The 21995-nt window shown below is 42.3% G+C and overlaps 1 long non-coding RNA gene across 1 annotated transcript; it reads right to left on the bottom strand.

The window, feature by feature from the left end:
* Positions 1–20307: 20307 nt before the first annotated feature.
* Positions 20308–21711, bottom strand: LOC123169205 (uncharacterized). The gene is made up of 3 exons (XR_006484696.1): positions 21332–21711; positions 20983–21009; positions 20308–20574 (listed from the first exon to the last, which is right to left on the bottom strand). It is a non-coding gene; the product is annotated as an uncharacterized lncRNA (long non-coding RNA).
* Between the last annotated feature and the right edge of the window lie 284 nt (positions 21712–21995).

Here is a 21995-nt window from a genome sequence, read left to right as displayed (position 1 = left end):
ATCCACCCGGATCCCAAGGTATATCAAAGCCAATTTTAATTAACAATGATTTGGCATTTAGTAGTGAGCACAAAGCAACATATATCATGCAATGACGAAGTCTAACTCTCTTCCTATGCATCGGCATGTCATAAAAGAACAATTCATGAACATCAAGTAAAGGCCAATGCATAGCATAAGCAGTTTCTTGCAATTTTATCGTGTTGGAAACATAGGGAGGCGGAGATGTACTTCCTCTCTCAAATAATTGCAAGTAGGAGCAACAAGAACATGCATATTATATTCATCAAAATTATCATGTGTAATGGTAGAATGCAACCCATCAATATAATCCTTAATAAGTGCAAACTTCTCTGATATAGTGTAGTTTGGAGAATTCGAAAAGATAATAGGACTATCATGTGTGGGTGCAATAGCAAAAATTTCCTTCTCAACATAAGGGACTATAGAAAGTTCATCTCCATAAGCATAATTCTCATTGGCATCTTGTCCACAAGCATAGCAAGCATCAAGTTCATCAAAAATCACTACAAAAAAAGACACATGCGTGACATTTTGGGCCGAACGAATTTTTTTCTGTCATGCTAATGACACTTCTATGACAATAATTGTGACAAAAGCATGTATCATCATAGATGTGGTGGGCTCCTACTTCTATGATAAAAAATCATGAGAAAAAATGGGCTTTTTGTCCTGGACAGGCCGGGGACGCACCTGCATGATGATACGTCCATTTTGCATCATGTTTACCTACTGTTATTTATTATGTTTTAATGCATAATAATGCTTTTTGGAGTAATCCTAATGCCTTTTCTCTCATAATATGCAAGGTTTACCAACAGGGAGAATACCGGCAGCTGGAATTTTGGACCTGGAAAAGCTACGTCAGAGTTACCTATTATGAACATCTCCAAATGAGTTGAAAATTTACAGAGAATTATTTTGGAAAATATGAGGAATATTGGATCAAATAACCACTAGAGGGGGCCCACCAGGTGGGCACAACCCACCTGGGCGCGCCAGGGAGCCCGGGCGCGCCCTGGTGGGTTGTGCCCTCCTCGGCCCACCTTCGGTGCCCCTCTTCTGGTATGTAAGTCATTTTGACCTAGAAAAAAAGAAGGAGAGGACTTTCGGGATGAAGCGCCGCCGTCTTGAGGCGGAACTTGGGCAGGAGCACTTTTGCCCTCCGGTGGAGCGATTCCACCGGGGGAACTTCCCTCCAGGAGGGGGAAATCATCGTCATCATCATCACCAACAACTCTCTCATCTTGGGGAGGGCAATCTTCATCAACATCTTCAACAACACCATCTCCTCTCAAACTCTAGTTCATCTCTTGTGTTCAATCTTTGCACGGGAACCTTAGATTGGTGCATGTGGGTGACTAGTAGTGTTGATTACATCTTGTAGTTGATTACTATATGGTTTATTTGGTGGAATATTATATGTTCAGATCCATTATGCTATTTAATACCCTCTGATCTTGAGCATGATTATCTGTTGTGAGTAGTTACTTTTGTTCTTGAGGTCACGGAGTAATCTTGTTGCAAGTAATCATGTGAACTTGATATGTGTTCGATATTTTGATGGTATGTATGTTGTGATTCCCTTAGTGGTGTCATGTCAACATCGACTACATGACACTTCACCATATTTGGGCCTAAGGGAATGCATTGTGGAGTAGTTATTAGATGATGGGTTGCTAGAGTGACAGAATCTTAAACCCTAGTTTATGCGCTATTCCGTAAGGGGCCGCTTTTGTGGCACCCCAGCTCAGAGCAACCGGTTTACCTTGCATTGCCAGCCCAGAGATCTAGTCCTCTGGCAACACACAACAACTTGGTACAGAAAACAACCACTTTATTAATACTAGTGGAAACATAGGTTCGATATTACATCAGGTAGCGAGGCCAAGAGGCACACACGATGCGGCTGAACAGTATGTACATTATTTAATGAACATGAAAGGGGCCTCGATCACGACAACTACGCGGCAGCGGAACAACCACGAAGGGGAACTCCATAGCAGAGGGACACCAATGTGGACACGGTCTAGACACGGGAAGCACTCCGATCTGGTAAGACTTTCCTGAAAGCTGGCATGACACGCCAGGTCAATACATTGAATGTACTTGCAAGCTCACAACAAATAGAAGCATAATGGCAAACAATAATATGACATTTAAGCAGGTTAAATGCAATAAATCAACATACTACTCATGAAGTGAACATGCTTGTGCACCGAGTCCCTCGGACTCGCTTAGCATATGGGTTACCTCGTAACCAATATCATCAATATGGTGATCACTCCCGGATCACAACGAAAATCAACTCTTTGGTTCCAACAACAACCATCTTCATGGTTTCAACAATCTCCACATAACCAGTGCCAATCATATAACTTTGGCGTGCAAGATTAAATTAGTTATGTTGATCCATGGTGTGACCTACTACGAATTGGGTCCGTAATCAAGGACACGACTATTGATAGCACACTCTGCAGAGGTTAGCATACTGTACCCACACCACGGAATCCATGGCCTCGAACTCCCATTCGGGTGGACCAACGACATTCCGACAGAACCAACCCATTGCCATGACACTCTCTCGGCCAATCCGACCAACTCCCCTTTGGGCTAAGCCATGGGTGGCCCCTATGTCAACCCATGACATCCAATGCCACCGTCGTGGCCAAACATAAACGATACCAAACGGGGACCCGGTACCAAAACAACAACAACGGGCACATAAGGTTATGTCTGCTTACCAGGCCAGGGTACCACACGCCCATAACCTTCCCTCGTTGGACGCATCGACCAGAGGCATGACAACGGACCGAATAAAGGCCTTCCCATAAAGGCAAATGTCGTTGCACTGGGAAGCCCGATTCGGTGGCACCATGACTCGATCAACATTATGTTCAAGCTGAATTATCTTTCGGTTTAACTTGAAATAAAATAACTCGAGCCATAGTATGCCATGAACATGCAAATATTCGACATGCAGCTATATTCACATAGCACCGAAATGGAATGGATCAACATCATCGAATCATTCTACATGCACTACTAATCACTTTAGAGACACTAGTTTTAACTCACTGGTTTGAACCCAATCATTTTTAGTTATGACAATAGCTTGGTGAAAATGATAAAGCATTTATGAAAATAATACCGATCATACTCAAACCATATTCATGCTACAAAAATAACTTTACTACATCACACTAGTCCATGCACTCAAGCACTACAACAAACTAAGCAATTCAAGCATAACAAATGAACTAGCATAAGCAATATTTATTAAATGATTAAATGCATGAAATAAACCATATTCAAGTTGGAAAATCATAGTTATTGAAATGACACCATGCAAATATTTGTGTGGCTTTCCTTAGCACAGAGGAGGGTCACACTCCTCCTGGTTCTCCTCCAGGCAAGCTTCTCCTTCTAAAAATATTTAAAAACAGCAAAAGAAAATATCAAGAACCACTCCAAAATTCACCAGAAATTCTAGACAGCAAGGAAAAATCTCAAATTTGGTGTGCTGCTAGAATATTTCAATACAAACACAATGCAAAAAGAATCAACTCTTTTGGATTCATGCTTTAGGAGTTAGAGCTGGTCAAAGTTCCTGGTCAAACTGAGATAAATATAAAAGAAAAAGAAAAACCTGGGGGGTGACGTCGAAGGCGTAAACCCGCGGGGAGCCTCCACTTATACCGCTTGGGGGCGGCCGAGTGGCTGACAGCGGGCCCCGCCCGTCAGGATTAGAGAGAGGGGAAAGAAATAGAGGAGGGGGCAGAGAGTCGCCGGCGTTTCTCCAGCGAGGAGAGGTCGGCTGCCGATCTGAGAGGGAGGGGTGGATGCGCAAGACTACGGCGAGTCTACATGTACCCGAAACATGGCGAGAGGTGGTCGGAAACAGCGTCTCCAGCGGCGGCTGCGAACGGGGTTCGCCGGAGATGAAGAAGACGGCGAGGTTAGGCGACTCCAGGGGCTTCAGCGAGGTCGGCTAGCTCTAGTGGACCACCAGGGACATGCCGGAGTAGTGGAACGAGCTCGAGAGGCTCTGGAGCGGTGGGGCGGCAGGAGGGGATCGCCGGTGAGCTCAGGTTGGGAACGGCGGCCAGAGGCCTGCCCGGCCAGGCTACGGCTTCCTACGAGGCCGTGGGGGTTGGGTGAGTGCGGTGTGGTGCTGGAAACGGCGAGGGAGGGGCTCTATTTATAGGCTGAGGGGAGGGGATCTCGAGCTCCACCGGAGTTCTCTGGAGACAGCGCGCGGCAACGAGGAGCGTCAGTGAGAAAGGGGGAAGAGGCTATGGCTCACGCGGCCACTGTGAGAGGGAGGAGAGGAGCATAGGGCTTGGGTGGCGACGAGCACACGGGCATGATACGTCTCCGACGTATCTATAATTTATGAAGTATTCATGTTGTTTTATTATCATTCTTGGATGTTTTACAATCATTTTATAGCAACTTTATATCATTTTTTGGGACTAACCTATTGACCCAGTGCCTAGTGCCAGTTGTTGTTTTTTGCTTGTTTTTTTACATCGTAGGAAATCAATATCAAACGGAGTCCAAACACCGTGAAACTTTTTGTGGATTTTTATGGACCAGAAGACATCCAATGGGCCAGAGCAGCACCTGGGGGGTGCCCCGAGGGAGCACAACCCACCAGGGCACGCCTGGGGGCCCAGGAGCGCCCTGGTGGGTTGTGCCCACCTCAGTGGCCTCCCGCACCCCCTCTTTGCCCTATAAATCACCAAATATTCCAAAAACCCTTGGGGTAACCCTAGATCAGAAGTTCCGCCGCCGCAGGCCTCTGTAGCCACCAAAAACCAATCTAGACCCCGTTCTGGCACTCCGCTAAAGGGGGGGGGAATCATCATCGGTGGCCATCTTCATCATCCCGGCGGCCACCACGATGAGGAGGGAGTAGTCCACCCTCGGGGCTGTGGGTTTGTACCAGTAGCTATGTGTTTAATATCTCTCTCTCTCTCATGTTCTTGATGGCATGATCTTGATGTATCGGGGGCTTTGTTAATATAGTTGGATCATATGGTGTTTTCCCCTCTCTATCTTGTTGTGATGAATTGAGTTTTTCCCTTTGAGATTTCGTTGTTATGGGATTGAATACTTTGATGGATCTGAGAGCACTTGATATATGTCTTGCATACGAATACTCGTGGTCACAATGGGGTATCATATTGATTCCCTTGATATGTGTTTTGGCACTCAACTCGCGGATTCTCGTGGTCACATTGGGGTAATCTATGCACAGGGGTTGATGCATGTTCTCGCCTTTTTTTTTCTCTGGTAGAAATCTTGGGGCACTCTTTGAGGTTCTTTGTGTTGGATTGAGTATTATGAATCTGAAATTATTTGGTGTTATTTTAGTACGAACTCTTGGATAGATCAACCGGAAAGAATAGCTTCGAGGTGGTTTCGTACCCTACAAATGATTTCTTCGTATGGTCTCCGCTATATAGGAACTTTGGAGTGATTCTTTGTTGCACGTTGAGGGATGGTTATATGATCCAATTATATTAGCATTGTTGAGAGATTGCACTAGCAAAAGTACGGACCCTAGGCCTCATTTTCAAGCATTCAAATACCATTTTTGTGCCCGTTTACTATTTGTTGCCTTGCTGTTTTTATTTATTCAGATTATAAAAATATATTTAGACCATCCATATTACACTTTTATCACCATCTCTTGGCCGAACTAGTGCACCTATATAAATTACCATTGTATTTGGTGTGTTGGGGACACAAGAGACTCTTTGTTATTTGGTTGTAGGGCTGTTTGAGAGAGACCGTCTTCATCCTACGCCTCCCATGGATTGATAAACCTTAGGTCATCCACTTGAGGGAAAATTGCTACTGCCCTACAAAACTCTGCGCTTGGAGGCCCAACACAAGTATACAAGAACAAGTTGCGTAGTAGACATCAAGCTCTTTTCTGGCGCGATTGCCGGGGAGGTGAGTGCTTGAAGGTATATCTTTAGATCTTGCAATTGAATCTTTTAGTTTCTTGTTTTATCACTAGTTTGGTTTATAAAAAGAAAACTACATAAAAATGGAATTGAGGTTGCATCATATTATTGATCATCTTTATAATATCTTTCTTGAAAATGATGGATGGGAAAATTGTGCTCAATTATTAGAAGAAGAAGTCAATAAAATGTTTGGCATAGAAACCTTGGATGATGAGCATGATTGCAATATTGATAGTATGAATGCTTTGAATATCCAAAATGCTAATGATGATTGCACTAGTCATGAATTTTTTTTCTAATAAGCATGTCAATTTTTGTGGAGTACATAAAGTTTGTGAAGACGTGCCTTATAGGGAAGATAGATTTTGTAAGAAGCATAAACATGATAGAACCAATTCTTTGCTCAAAGTGATAGATGAATTTGCTACAAAATTATGTTCTCTTTGTCCTATTACTTGTGAACTTTGCAATAAGGTTGGTCATCTTAATTTTCAATGCAAACTTTTTCATGATCGAATCGTGTCCAAATATTGCAATAACTTGATCACCCTCGAACTTTATAATGAACTTTATTTATTTTTGGGGAGTGAAGAATTGACATATAAAAATAGTTGGTTTGAAGTATTCATTCTCACGGACGACATTGAAACTAAACTAAAAATATCCATATGTTTTGCATGGTAAATTGCAATGAATTTTCTTATATTGCCAACTATAGAAAGATGGGAAAACCTATAGAATATAAAAGGAATACTAATGAAAGGGTAAAGATTTCCACTTTCCCTCCTATGGTCTCTCATGATGAAATAGGTGACGAGGAGGAGCTTCTTATCCAATCAATCTCTTCAACAAGAAGCTTGAAAAAATTGATTAAACCCATATGTGAGGTGGTGAAGAAGAAAAGGAAAAGAAGAAAGAATAGAGGTAAAAAGGTATCTCTCCCAAATAATGTTGCTCCTATGATTGTTATGCCTCATGAAAATGAATCAAAAATAATTGTGGAAGATGATGCACTTGATGATGATATTGCTTCTATGTCTTATGGCACAATGTCCGAGAGCATTATTGATGATGATTTTGTTATGCCTATTGCTTGTTGTGATGATTATGATTGGGAAGATAATGATACTTCTTATAATCTTGGAAATCTTTTTGGCATCAACTTGGGAAATTATGATGATAGCAATTGCTATACCGTTAGTGCTATTCATACAATTAATGATGCAAGTGATTATGTTTATGATATGCCAAGCCACAAGCTTGGGGATGCTGTGTTTGATGAGAATGACATGTCTGAGAATTTATTTGCTGCAATTAATGTTTGTCCCAAGCTTGGGGATGCTATGCTTAATGAAGATGATCTTTTTAGCCCCCCTACTTTCACTACAAAAAATACACTTCCGTGATGATACGTGTTTGTCACAGTAGGTCACGTTTTTGTCATGCATGTACATCCATGACGATTTTATGACAGAATCAAGATAGTCATACCTGTGCTATCGTAGAAGTGTTCCATAACATTTCCAAAATTATCATCACGGAAGTGTCCACTTCCATGACGATAAATGGCGCGTCATGGAAGTGCTTTCATCAAGGGTAACCGACACGTGGCATCCACTGTAACGGGTCGCCGTTAAGCTATCGGTTCCGGTTTGGATCCGATAACTAGTTAACTGCCCGGACCAATGGGGATTTTCCACGTGTAAAATCATCATTGGCGTGTTAAAAAAATCATCATTGGCTGGAGGAAACACGTGTCTGCTCCTCGGTGGGCCATATGTCGTCCATCCAATGGAGGAGACATGCCTATGATACGTCGACATGTGGCAGGGCCCAACAGAGGCCCATATAGGTTAAAAAGGTCGGCCTAGTCAAAGGCCCGTAGTACTTACTCAGGTACTAGTGGGCAACCCAATAACGGCCTATTTAGAAATGGCCCATTTACGGCCCGAAGCCAGATCTGCCCCGTTCATTGTTCGTCGAATATTTAGGCCCAATTACGGCCCAGTGACATTTCAGCCTGTTAGAGGCCCGATGTAGACATGGGTCCATTTCAGCCCGGTGTGTCTTTCGGCCTGGGAATGGCCTGTGCTGCCCATGGGCCATATATGGTCCGACGCGACATCCGGCCCACTAACGGCCCGTGACAAAGGTGGCAACAGTTCAACCCAACGTGACTTTGGGCCTGTTAAAGGCATGTCGTATAATTCGGCCTGTTGATACCTATACTAAGCTTTTGGCCTCTTAAAGGCCCGTGATATCAGTGGGCCAACTAAGGCCCGAGATATGTTTCGGCCTGGTAATGGCCCATCATATAACTGGGCCAAAAATGGCCCGGTCTACATTTCAGCCTACTGAAGGCCCGTCGACGACTACTGAAAATTGAGGCCAAACATGCATTTCGGCCTGTTAAAGGCCCATGGTTTCTTCTGGGCCGTAACAGGCCAGCAGAATATTCAGCCTGTTAATGGCCCAAAGCTACATGGGCCCAACTAAGCGATGGGTCCACTAAAAGCCCAACTCAACTTTGGGTCGAATGTAGGCCCGAGTAAGTTGTGGGCCTGGCGCAAAGTGTGAAGGCCCCAATGGCCTTTCAGGCCCAAGAAAGTTGCAGGCCGACCCAATTGTGGCCCGCTAAAAAGCAGGCCCGTTAGAGGTGAATGTTCGGCCTGGTCGACTACATCAGATTTTTTCCAAATAGCCAATGATCATAAAGCGCAACGAAGAAGCAGATTGCAAAAACTGGGTACCACTGCAGCATAACAAAATAATACTGAACCAAGACCACTCACAAGACAGTTCAAGAAAGGTTAGCCTTGTGCGGGAACTGCTGCGCAAGTTGCTAAGTAAGGCTGTGAGACCGGCCTAGCATGTCGGTCATAGCTTCCAGGTGTAGTTGTTTAGCAATGAGGTTCTCATTGGTGTTCTCCGCAATCTTTCTTAGAGATAGGACTTTAAGTCGAAGTTGAGTTGCAGAATGCCTTTCTGCTAGAACTTGGGACTGAAGAAGTCGAACTGATTCAAACAGCGAATTCTGTGAGCTTGTCTGACTGCTAGTCTCAAGTAACTTGAACACTGCATCAAGACAAGACTTTGGGGTTGTCTCGCTATCTTCAAGATGTTTTTCCTTCTTTGCTGCAATATATGTTGGGTTTGTCTCACAGCCTTCAGCAGACTTGTGCATGCCATCAGGCATATCACCCTGAAACAAGCAGAGAGATGACAGGTTTTGCACGTGTATATAAACAAAGATGATAACTGTGTTGTCAATTCCATCCAATTTCAAATTAGAAAATAAAGAGTAAGTTCAAAATATCAATAGCATAATTTGGCATTGTTCATAATGCGTGGAGCTTCACCACACTAGTGGATTACCATGTCAACATAACAAGCATAGATGAAGGGCAAAGACAATCATTGTATCTATTTTGGTTAATGTGCATGGCATGTTGTTCATATCATCAGCCACATCAGTAAGATAAAACAGGAGATGACAAGGTGCAAACGTGATCTGCTTCACCACACACTGGATTATAGATCCACAAAAACAAGCATACATATAGGGAGTATTAAGTAATGTGCATGGTATGAATAAGGAATTTGGTTTTATAAGTAAAACTTGGAACTTACGGTTGTTGCGAACATGCATTTTGATAGAAACATCAAACTAAATAGCAGTTGACGATAGGTAGTATGAGAAAATTAAACAACAGTTGAGGATAAAGGATTTAGAAGGACTGACTTACATTAACAGTTAACACCGGCTTTATAATGCCCTTCTCCATGTCAAGGGAAGGATAACTCAAGAATTTTAGCACATAATCTTCTTCATAAGCATTGCCTGTACTCTACATTTTGTTTACATTAACAGTTAACACCGGCTTTATAATGCCCTTCTCCATGTCAAGGGAAGGATAACTCAAGAATTTTAGCACAGAATCTTCTTCATAAGCATTGCCTGTACTCTACATTTTGTAGAGAGTAATTATAGATATGATAATACTGGAAGGGATAGAGGATAATGAAGATAATATGCAGATTGATGCTACATAATCAACTACCAATCCCTGGAAGTACAAGCGTTACAGGACAAAATGTACTGACAAGAGCAATGGGCTACACTTCTGCACTGGCATTGTCTGTGTATTCAACTTTTTGGTAAGATTAAATATAGATATGATATTTTTTTAGTAAATGGTGGGCGAGGGAGATAAGATGCAGAATGCTACACAATGAACCAATCCCTCTTCCCATAATATAAGAGTGTTTCGAACACTGGTGTACTATACAAAATGTTCTTATATTATGCGATGGGGGGAGTAGATGTTAATGTAAGTACAGTGATAGACAATGTTCAGTCCTTACAAGAGAACTACAGAGCTAAACCTCTTCAAAAGCATTGGGTTGATTCTAAATTTATGTAAGACGCCATATGGATCTTATAATGTCCACCAAATGGACGATAACGAGGTTAACATGTGCAGTGATGCTACATAATCAACCAGCTATGAAAGTAAGTATGGTCATACAAGGCAAGAGGTACTCACAAGAGCAATGCAGTGTGCAGTATAGTTGCAAGATTTTGTGGTTCCTTGAAAATGAATGTTCTTCTGCAAACAGTTTTCGTACAAGTGAGACGTTAAGGCAAATGCAGAAATGTAGTTCAAATTGTGATGTGATATCATAGACAGTACCTTACGCTGCAGACGAGACCAATGTGTAACAAGATTATTCCAGTCACTATCTGATAAATGTAGCACTGGAGACTTTACAAAAATTTCGTTTAGAGGCTTGTCATCGAAGTGCGCTTGCCTCAGGTAGGAATGATACTTCATCAACGAGTGCTTGAAAAGCGCAACCAACCCTTGCTCGTCTTGACAATTCAGTTTGGTCCTCGCCTATTTAAAAGAATGAAATCTTGTGTCTTCTGTCAGCAGAAACATATGCAGTAATTACCATGAATAACATTAGTACATTACTTACGCGTAAATTGCGGAGGAAGACTAGAAATTGTTCTGTGTCTGTGGTATAATCTTTCCATGAAAGAAAGATGCGCACAAAGTTCCTGACAACAATGTAAGCTTCGTCTTCTAAACTGGGAAGAAATGGAACATGGGTCCTATTTGCTGCAATTGGTGCTCTCTCTCGTTCGAAAAGGGATTTGGCAACTGGATTTGGTCTACTCTTTGCTGGAATGGGGGTTTTGCATCGTAGAGCTGGTGCTATGTCAACTGGCATCATCATACTGTTTGCTGCAGTTGGGGTCTGCTGAGTTGGGGCATCAGAGGTGACCAGTGTAGTAGGGCTAGAGTATGCTAGAGTTGGGGCAGTGTTTTGTGGGTCAGGTGATATTGCAACTACACCTAATGGGCTATTTGATCTATCAGGTGTCACTACCTTTTCCGAATACTTTGCTCATGCTCCTCCGCGATCAGCAATCGCCCTCTTCCTTTTGAACGTCTGATACACAAGAACATCATTTGAATGGATAAATATGGTATGATGACAGAAGGAACATGTACTGAAAATGGATAGGCAGGGCGTATTCACATACACGGTGTGTAAACTAAGCTAATGGAAGTGCAACAAAGTAGAAGCAATGCAAAGCATCAGTTGCAAGATATGTTCGACCAATATAACCTTGGAAAGTTAGAGCAAGCACCTTGATGGGTGAATAAGATAGGGCATCTACCTCTGACTTCTCCACTAGGGAGCTACATTGACTTAGGTCTCCCTCTAGCTCAGAATCACTGTTAGGATCATATTTTGAGCATGAATCTGTAGGTGGAGAGCGTTTGCATTGCATTGCATCCAGACTTGATTTCAGTCCCTTAATGCCAAGTTTGACAGCCATGGCATTGTTCTGCTTTATTCTTTTCATGCGCACAAGCTCATAATCATTATGATGCTGTTCAGTATCTGAGATTCATGAAAACATAGAAAGTAGTCAAATTATCTATGGAATGCATTGCAGATTCCACTTGAAGAATGTCTCCCTATAAACCCCTGCATATGCAAAGTTCACCCCCAACCATGCTGACCAGACCACACACAGAAATACAAACCTCTTATGTCTCTATAACAGGAAGACACACATTTCAAAACTGAAGTAGGAACATTAGAATCATATCAAATTCGTATTTGAACAAATAAACTAAGGAATTATGAGTGGCATAATGTTTAGCTTCAAGGGTGGAGTGCTGGTAGTGCGACACAAAGCAAGTAGGCAGATTGTATTCCATGTAAAAGATCGTAGTCTATGTAAAAGGTGGAAATGACACTTTCGTTCTGTACAATGCAGTGTTTGTTTCCCACACATGATGGAAGAGATCACACAGAGAAATATTATTCACTCATGTCTACGGTTCCAGTATTTTGAAACAGGGTGGTCCGCCCTAAAAGAATATTGACAACAAATATGACAAGGCAAGCATAGATGTAGTGAATCAATCATTACTTGTGAGCTTACTAGGACAAGTATGCAGAATTGTAACTGCAGTAAGAGACCGTCCAAAATCTGAATCAAGAAGTTGGTCTAGCACTTATTGTTTGCAACTAATCGACGTGAATAATTGGATATCATATCGAATGAGTAAGAAAGACAAGTAAAATTGTCAACAAACATGGCCTGCAGTAGTAATCTGGGTCAATGTCACTATGACCAACAATCCAAAATGACTAGTGTTTGTTCCTAGGACCGGAATTTTGAAACCCTGTGAACTTTACAGGTACTAAAGATTACTGAAATACATCTGAAACATTAAGTGTAGGTAGCACTCAGTACACAACAAACCCTAATGACAGTCCTGCCTAATGAGTAATGAATCAATTAGAAAATGGGTAATGAGGAGTGGTTGTTGAGTGTTCAGGACGTATCTCAGGATAAATCGGGTTGGCTTAGTGGCTGCTGCACGCCTGAGCCCTGAATGGACTGGGAAGGTAGGCACGGCGGTGCGCCCGGGCAGCGGTGACGCTGTTGGGCGAGCGGCTCTTGACCTCCTGTTAGTCCGGCGTCTCCTCCTAGAGTCATGCCGTCCGGGGACGGAAACTTGCCGGCGAGGCAGGCGGCTGGGGGCGAGTAGAGATGGGAAGCGCAGTAGAACAGTGGGGAATTGGGGCCTGGACCGACACAAAATCCCAGGGTGGCCGCGGCCCACCGTGGGCACCCTGTAGAGATACACACCCGAGCGGCGTACATGCATTTTCGAAACTAAATTAGGAACATTTAGTTGATCAATTAAACGACTCTGTTTTAATAATATCAGATTCGTATTTGAAAACTAAGCTTGTTTAGCTTGATGGGTGGAGCAGTGCTATTATGACACGAAGCACGTATGTTGATCGTATAGTGATCATAAAAGGGGGAAACCCTAAGCATTTTTTTGAGCAAAATAGGGTTTCCCCTCCGATTTCTATTAAAGAAGCCACCACGGAACCAACATGATCAATTAAACCCTAAGCATGGTCAATTAAACCCTATTATGACTGTGCCATGGCAGATTTAAAGCTGCAAATTGGAGAAATGCTATTTAGCATCCATTGTTTGCTTCGAACTAAGAACTAAATTCTAAGAGCTGAAAAGAAAGTACAGTAACCAAGTTACGATCTATTTTTTGGTTGAGATCAAAATGTTGAGGAGATATGAAGTACCACCTCTCTTGCCGCACCGTGTAGGCATCGGGAGAGCGATGGCTGTCGGTGGCGTTGAAGCAGATCTGCGATGGTAGACAGGTGCATCGGGGATAAGTCCCGTTGCGATGGACGAGAAGGTCGTGTGAGCGGCCTCGACAAAGAGGACGACGGCGCCGATGAAGTGAGAGGACGCGATGTAAGGCTCTTGGCACGTCGTCGTGGATGAGAAACGTCCATTTCTAGTAGTGGACGACGCGGTCTTGGTAGGCGCTCCGGCATGGTGGAGGACGGTGGCGATGGATGGGGTGGAGGATGGCGGCGATGGATGGGGTGGCGGACGGAGGAGGCTGGTGTGGGGATGGTGTTCTAGCGCGGACGGTGTATGAATGGGAAAATGGAGGGAGAGGTACGGGGAACCATGTTTTTGGGACGCGCCTGTCTAAAATATGGGAAAGTTACGAACTTAGCCCCCGTTTAAAATTTGGACGTCTCGTCGGTTGGGGATAGGACGGTAATCTCGCATCTCGCCAATATTTGCCCAGAGCGATTTTGGGCAAGGAGAGGGTGTTTTGGTGCCCACGGTTGGCGCCCATGGTGTATGAACGGGGCAGACAGGTAGGGCGGTTGTGTCACATCTGAGTGAAGTTACAAACCTGCCCCTATTGAAAATATTTGCCTACATCGATTTCGGCCGAGTCGAGTTTGTTTTGCCGCCCACCGTGTATGAATGGGAAATGGAGGGAGAGACAGAGGTCTTTCGGATGAGATTGAATCAAATGTGTGTTGCCGCCCATGTTTGGCGTCCACCGTGTCGGAATGGGCTCAGAGGCGGTCGTGTCACGTCTAACTGAAGTTACTAACCTACCCCTATTGAGAGCAATGGAAATCCGGCCGATGGATTGTCCGTGTAAGGGTACACAGTATTTTCTGACGTGTGCCAGTAATTTCCAATGTGTGCCACTTTTTTTGCTATAAGAGCATCCTTTTTTTAGCGAAGCTAGTACATCATCTTGGCCCTTTCCGATGCGTGCCACTTAAGGTCCATCTATACTACTATTATTGTTGAATGCACATTCAACACGATTGCCATATTTGTAGGTCTGGCACAACAATCAAAATGAAATGTCTCAGAGTCTTATCAATTAATATAGACTTGTGCTAAAAAATTACAAACCAAAAAACAAAAAATAATTATTACATGATCTCTAAACAAATGGTTTGATCGATTACATGAACAAACAACACAAAGGTTATTCAACGATGGAAACAACATTTCACCTATGATTTACCAAGTGGGAATTTAATTTCCTTTTTTCCTTCAGGACCTTAAAAATGCGGTCAATCTCAGCTTGCTTCGTTTTGAAATCCACCATATATTTAATGATTGTCTTGAGTACTGCTTGTGATTGTGTTGTTTGCTTCCTCAACATGTCAACTTCATCTCTAAGTGCAGAAGCATAATCTCTTTCTACCAATAGTTTAGCCTCTAGAGCATCAGCAGTTGGCAATTCATGATGCACGATTAGGCCGGTGCCACTGCTGTGGGATGATACAACGTCCATGGGGACCTCGCTCTTTGATCTTGGGCTAACATGTTTTGCCATTAAAGTTCCGATTGGATTCCGAAAGTTGAAGTTAGCAAAACATCTCAACTGGGAGTTATAACAGCAAACCAGTTAAACAAACAAGGAATTAAAGAGTTTCAATTGGATGCTGAAAAGTAGTTATTAACATCATTGTAACCGGTTGCAGCAGCAAAGCAGTTAAACAAACAAGTTTTGCAAAAGGTGCCTGTTGTGGCATTGGAGTTTCTCTTGGATCCTGAAAAGTTGAGTAGCCAGTAACGTGATTAGAGCAACCGGTTGCAGTAGCAAAGTAGTTAAACAAACAAGTATTGCAAAAGGAACCTTTTGTGGCATTGGAGTTTCTCTTGGATCCTGAAAAGTTGAGTAGTCAGTAACTTGATTAGAGCAACAAGTTACAGCAACAAACCTGTTACAGAAATATATTTTTGAAAATGTACCTGCTATGCAATTGGACTTCCAATTGGATCCTGAAAACTTGAAGTTGGTAAGATGATTACAACAACAAGTTACAGCAGCAAACCAGGTAAACAAGGAAGTTTATGAAACCATACCTGTTGTGCCAACGGAGTTTTAGTTGGATCCTGCCAACTTGAATGTTAGCAATCATAAATAAAGTGTTGCAAGAGCCATAAGAAACTAACATCAAACTAGTAAAACTAACCAGTTTTGGCAACGTATTTAATTACACATGAACTAGTAAAACTAACAAGTTCTTGGCAACGTATTAAAGTAACAAGTCCGTACCATTTACCAGCAACACAAACATCTGTAAATTTCTTTGATGTAAGCAAAATGATTCCAACACATATATAAGTTAAAAAGATGGGGTCCCTCATATAAACCTAACAGTTGTCTATCTATGAACATGCAAACATTACTAGTGCTACAAGTGATAACAGCAAACCATTTAAACAAACAAGGTATCAGAACGTAAATTACATGTGAATTCTGTTGCACCCTAGAAGTACATATGACCAGCTATCTACGTGCTTAAGTAGCTATTTAAGTTTAGGCAAACAGGTAATTCTTAACAGTGAGTATCAAACACATAGATAGGCGCAGTCTATAATAGGATTAATAGGCTATGGCATTATGTAATCAATAGCAAACTAAATTAAGCCAAGCAATATAATTGAACAATTTTGCAATAAGTGGCTAACTAAAATTCCGAGAAGCAGGTAACTGAACTTACGCTAGCTCTTTGTACAGGCACACTTACGCTTACAAGGTTCTACGAAGGACTCCATGGCATCAATTACTTGGATACACAGTCCCAATACTTCTTTTTCCCACACTGCATTGGTAAGTCGAATGGTTAATCTGATAAGATGGTGCGTCCTTGATATGTTATATGAGGACGGGTTGTCAGACTAGTTGTAGCCACACACATTATGCACTGGCCTTTACTATATATTTCATGTGATCACATTTGGCATATCGAGATCTAAGCAATCTACAATAGGATGATAAGACTGGCATCCTTCACATTATTGGCAAACTCAGTTCATATAAACAAGCAATTCAAGCATTCTGTGGGTAAATCAAAAGCGCCACTGGAATATTTTTCACTATCCTAATCATACACGCAAAAAGGGGCGACGCCACCGTAGGGGCTGGTATGGGCGGCCGCCTCGGGTGGCTGCAAAGTGTGCACCTAGTTTGAGTCGTCCATGTTGGCCCAGGCTAGTTTAGTTCATCCCAACGCACGAGCAGGCAATGTAAAAAATGAAGAAAAACGTTTCAATTTGGATGGGCCAATAACATAAGTGCAAGGCAGGCCCTATAGTAGGCTCGCGGCCCAAACGAGCGCCTCCCATATCGATCGACGGCAGGAAAAATCCCAATTCGTTTGCTCCAGCCTCCAGTCTGTTTTGCTCCTAACCTAGCCACCGCTGGACAGACAGACACAACACTTCCTCGCGCCCTCGTTGGAAGGTGGTCATCGGGCTTCACGCGAATGGAAGGACAAGAAGATGAAGATCCAACACTGGGTGTAGCATGCATGGGAGGCAGCTGATCTCCAACGTATCTATAATTTTTGATTGTTCCATGCTATTATATTATCCATCTAGGATGTTTTATATGCATTTATATGCTATTTTATATGATTTTTGGGACTAACCTATTAACCTAGAGCCCACTGCCAGTTTCTGTTTTTTCCTTGTTTTTGGGTATCGCAGAAAAGGAAAACCAAACGGAGTCCAATTGACCTGAAATTTCACGGAGATTATTTTTGGACCAGAGGAAGCCCACGGAGTATCGGAGAGGAGCCAGAAGAGTCCTGAGGCACCCACGAGGGTGGGGGCGCGCCCTACCCCCTAGGCGCGCCCCCTACCTCGTGGCCGCCTCAGAGACCCCCCCTGACTTGTTCCCGACGCCAAAAATCCCTATAAATATAGAAACCCCCGAAAAGAAACCTGATCGGGAGTTCCACCACTGCAAGCCTCTATAGCAACCAAAAACCAATCAGGACCCTGTTCCGGCACCCTGCCGGAGGGGGGATCCATCACCGATGGCCATCTTCATCATCCCGGCGCTCTCCATGACGAGAAGGGAGTATTTCACCCTCGGGGCTGAGGGTATGTACCAGTAGCTATGTGTTTGATCTCTCTCTCTCTCTCGTGTTCTTGATTCGGCACGATCTTGATGTATCGCGAGCTTTGCTATTATAGTTGGATCTTATGATGTTTCTCCCCCTCTACTCTTTTGTAATGGATTGAGTTTTCCCTTTGAAGTTATCTTATCAGATTGAGTCTTTAAGGATTTGAGAACACTTGATGTATGTCTTGCACGTGCTTATCTGTGGTGACAATGGGATATTCACGTGATCTACTTGATGTATGTTTTGGTGATCAACTTGCGGGTTCAGTGACCTTGTGAACTTATGCATAGGGGTTGGCACAAGTTTTCGTCTTGACTCTCCGGTGGAAACTTTGGGGCACTCTTTGAAGTACTTTGTGTTGGTTTGAATAGATGAATCTGAAATTGTGTGATGCATATCGTATAATCATACCCACGGATACTTGTGGTGACATTGGAGTATCTAGGTGACATTAGGGTTTTGGTTGATTTGTGTCTTAAGGTGTTATTCTAGTATGAACTCTAGGATAGATCGAACGGAAAGAATAGCTTCGTGTTATTTTACTATGGACTCTTGAATAGATCGATCAGAAAGAATAACTTTGAGGTGGTTTCGTACCCTACAATAATCTCTTCGTTTGTTCTCCGCTATTAGTGACTTTGGAGTGACTCTTTGTTGCATGTTGAGGGATAGTTATATGATCCAATTATGTTATTATTGTTGAGAGAACTTGCACTGGTGAAAGTATGAACCCTAGGCCTTGTTTCAACGCATTGCAATACTGTTTGTGCTCACTTTTATCAATAGTTACCTTGCTGTTTTTTTATTTTCATATTACAAAAACCTATATCTACCATCCATATTGCACTTGTATCACCATCTCTTCGCCGAGCTAGTGCACCTATAAAATTTACCATTGTATTGGGTGTGTTGGGGACACAAGAGACTCTTTGTTATTTGGTTGCAGGGTTGTTTGAGAGATACCATCTTCATCCTACACCTTCCACGGATTGATAAACCTTAGGTCATCCACTTGAGGGAAATTTGCTACTGTCCTACAAACCTCTGCACTTGGAGGACCAACAACGTCTACAAGAAGAAGGTTGTGTAGTAGACATCAAGCAGTTTCTGGCGCCGTTGCCGGGGAGGTGAGTGCTTGAAGGTATATCTTTAGATTTTGCAATCGAATCTTTTTGTTTCTTGTTTTATCACTAGTTTATTCTATAAAATAAAACTACAAAAAAATGGAATTAAGGGTGCCTCATATGCTTCATCTTTTTAATATCTTTCGTGAAAATAAGGATTCCGATAATTGTGCTCAATTGCTAGAGGAAGAATGCATTAGAATGTTTGCCACTAAATCTTTGAATGATGAGCATGATTGCAATATTGTTAGTACAAACTCTTTGAATATCCATAGTACTAATGATGATTGCCCTAGTCATGATGAAAATGTCTCTTATAAGCATGTCAATTTTTGTGGAGTGCATAGAGTTTGCAAGTACACACCAAATAGGGAAGATAGATTTTTCAAAAGGCATAAGTATGTAGAAACCAAATGGTTGCAAGAAAGGCTAGATGTTTGTGCTGAAAATTTAAATTTTTGTAGTCATCCTTGTGAACTTTGCAATGAACGTGGTCATTTAAATATCCAATGCAAATTGTTTTATGATCGTATCGTATCCAAAAATTGTGATGACTTGATTTCCCTTACATCATAATGAACTTAGTTTGCTTGTGGATTATGAAGAAATGAAAAGTATAACTGAGGATATGCCAGAATTTGTCCTTGATAAAGTTCTTGATTTTGATCTAGAGAAAATTTATATCACTACAGGAGGACAGAGCATTTGTAACATCCACTTGTGTTACTACATGTCCAAAAACATGTTACTGTACCATAGAGTAACACATTTTGAGATGTGTTACGTTAGGCCGTGTTACTAAGTTGTACCCATTGTCACACATGATATTTGTTCCAATATGTTAAAAAATGTGTTACAATTGTGCTATAGTAACACGTATCATCTGTGTTACTAAATGCCCCAGTAACACGTTTTTATAGCTATAGCAACACGATTAGTAACATATTTTCATAGATATAGAACAGCGACAGTAACACATTTTTCTAACTTCTGTAACATAATTGGTAACTATATTATTTACCTCTAGCGACACATTTAGTAACATAATTTTCCATAAACTGTAACACAATAATTCATGATGGTCAATCACCTTAGTAACACATTTGATAGTTAAAAAAAGAGGCCTAATGTACCATGCTGGAGCACATAATTATCATTTTGCATCCGCTAAATATGCCCGGGTCATGGTTTAAATTTTTCCGCGTAAGTAAGGAAGAGACATATTTTCTCCACTTATTCTAACAAAGACAAAAGCAGGTTTTGCAAATCATAAGGATACTCCAGAGATCGAATCCAAATACATAGACACATTGCACATTACAGTAAGATTAATGTTTAAGTCAAAACAATAGGACTGCACTATTAACAACAAAAACAGATTTGAACGCAAATTTACATAAACAAGTTTTCAACCTTAGTACAGAGTACTACAGATACACCATCTTGCATATCAAATCTACTTTCATATCCATTAGTATCTTCCACATTTTTAAAGGAATATTAGCTTCCTCTGCCACAGAATTGTCTAGTCTGCATATTCCATTTGATTGTTGGTATTAACCACAACTTCTATCACCTCCTGAAAATTCTGGTGGACCCAACAATCATTCGCGTCATTATAATATCTCCTGTCAAAACAACACAAATACACAACTAAAACTTTGAGAACACATTGAAAAGCAGAAATATCATAAACTAGAAGGAAGAACCGTCCTTTTCTTGGAATACTCACGACAATAACAAGTTCATGTGTACAACAATGGAGAACTATACGTACACAATTTACTAAAATATAAAACCTCCAAGTTTATGTTATTGATCAAGATGCACATAATAAGTAACACCTCTAATTAAGAGCATGTCATTTTGAATGCTGCCTAGTGAACATTATTTACTACTGGCATTGCTAACATAACAGAAAAAATGGAAGGGGGAAAACACTATGTTATTTAGCATTAATGTCCAAACTGAACCGGATTGCACAACAAATCAAACAAGATAACAGATAGGTAAACTAAGAAATAGCTAATCCATACCATTTTTGAAGAGTTAAATTGTCTCGGCTGCAAAACAGAAAGGACATGCATGTTAATTTAGAATTCATGGGATTATTCTTCTATACTGATTCGAGGCAAGAAAAATTAAACAAGAACTTCAAAATACAAGTTACAACTAACATCATATGACAGTAGTACATGCATCCACTAAAATCAGTGACAAATACTAGTAGAACCCTGATTCTCCACTAAGATCATATGAACATATAGGCCAGATAAGCAAAAATGAAAACAACAAGTCACCAACAATACATCCAAGTTCCCTTGCACATACAGAACAGTGCACAAAGAATGAAACAAAAATTCAATACGAATGATGGGAACGAACTGGAGACGACGACGCCGAGATGCCGAGGTGGACAGACGGTCGCCCGCTGAGTTGCCAATGTGGAGAGTTGGGATGATGTCGAAAGCTCGAAGCTAGAATCGAAGGTGGGTGGGCGCTGGGCGGACGGATGGGCGACGGCGGGTCCATGTCCTCCTCGATCCTCTCCTTCCTTGCGTGCAGCGAGTCCAGCGACGGCGCGACGGTCGGCGGTCAGTGCGAAGGCGAGGGAGGAGATGCGGGAGATGCCAGCCGCCGCAGGAGTCGGCGTCGGGGGTGGCCGGGTGGGGGAGAAGATGCAGTGGGCGGTTGCACCGGCGGCGTCTTACCGCTCAGATGAATAGCAGCGGCGGCGTCTCAGCGCTCAGATGAACAGCGGCGGCGGCGGCTGAGTCGGGGTGGGAGGGCAGGCGCTCAGGTCTTGTATAAGTCTTGCGTGCGTGCGGTGCGGGGCTGCGGGCGTGGGATGGGTGGGCTTCTACTGGGCCGGAGCTGGGAAGAGTTCGGGCTGGGATAATTTCGGCCATTTCGGTTAAAAGGGTAAAATACCGAATCGACCGAATTTGGTTCGGTTAGTAGGCCAGCTAATTAATTCTCAAAATCAACTAAAAATAATTCTGAAAAAAGTAGGCCAGCTAACTGAATTTTCCTGTACACGGTGAAAAAC

The sequence above is a fragment of the Triticum aestivum genome, chromosome 7D (genome assembly GCF_018294505.1).
Source record: "Triticum aestivum cultivar Chinese Spring chromosome 7D, IWGSC CS RefSeq v2.1, whole genome shotgun sequence".
Taxonomy (NCBI): Eukaryota; Viridiplantae; Streptophyta; class Magnoliopsida; order Poales; family Poaceae; genus Triticum; species Triticum aestivum.
This window is presented reverse-complemented; position numbering and strand designations above follow the sequence as displayed.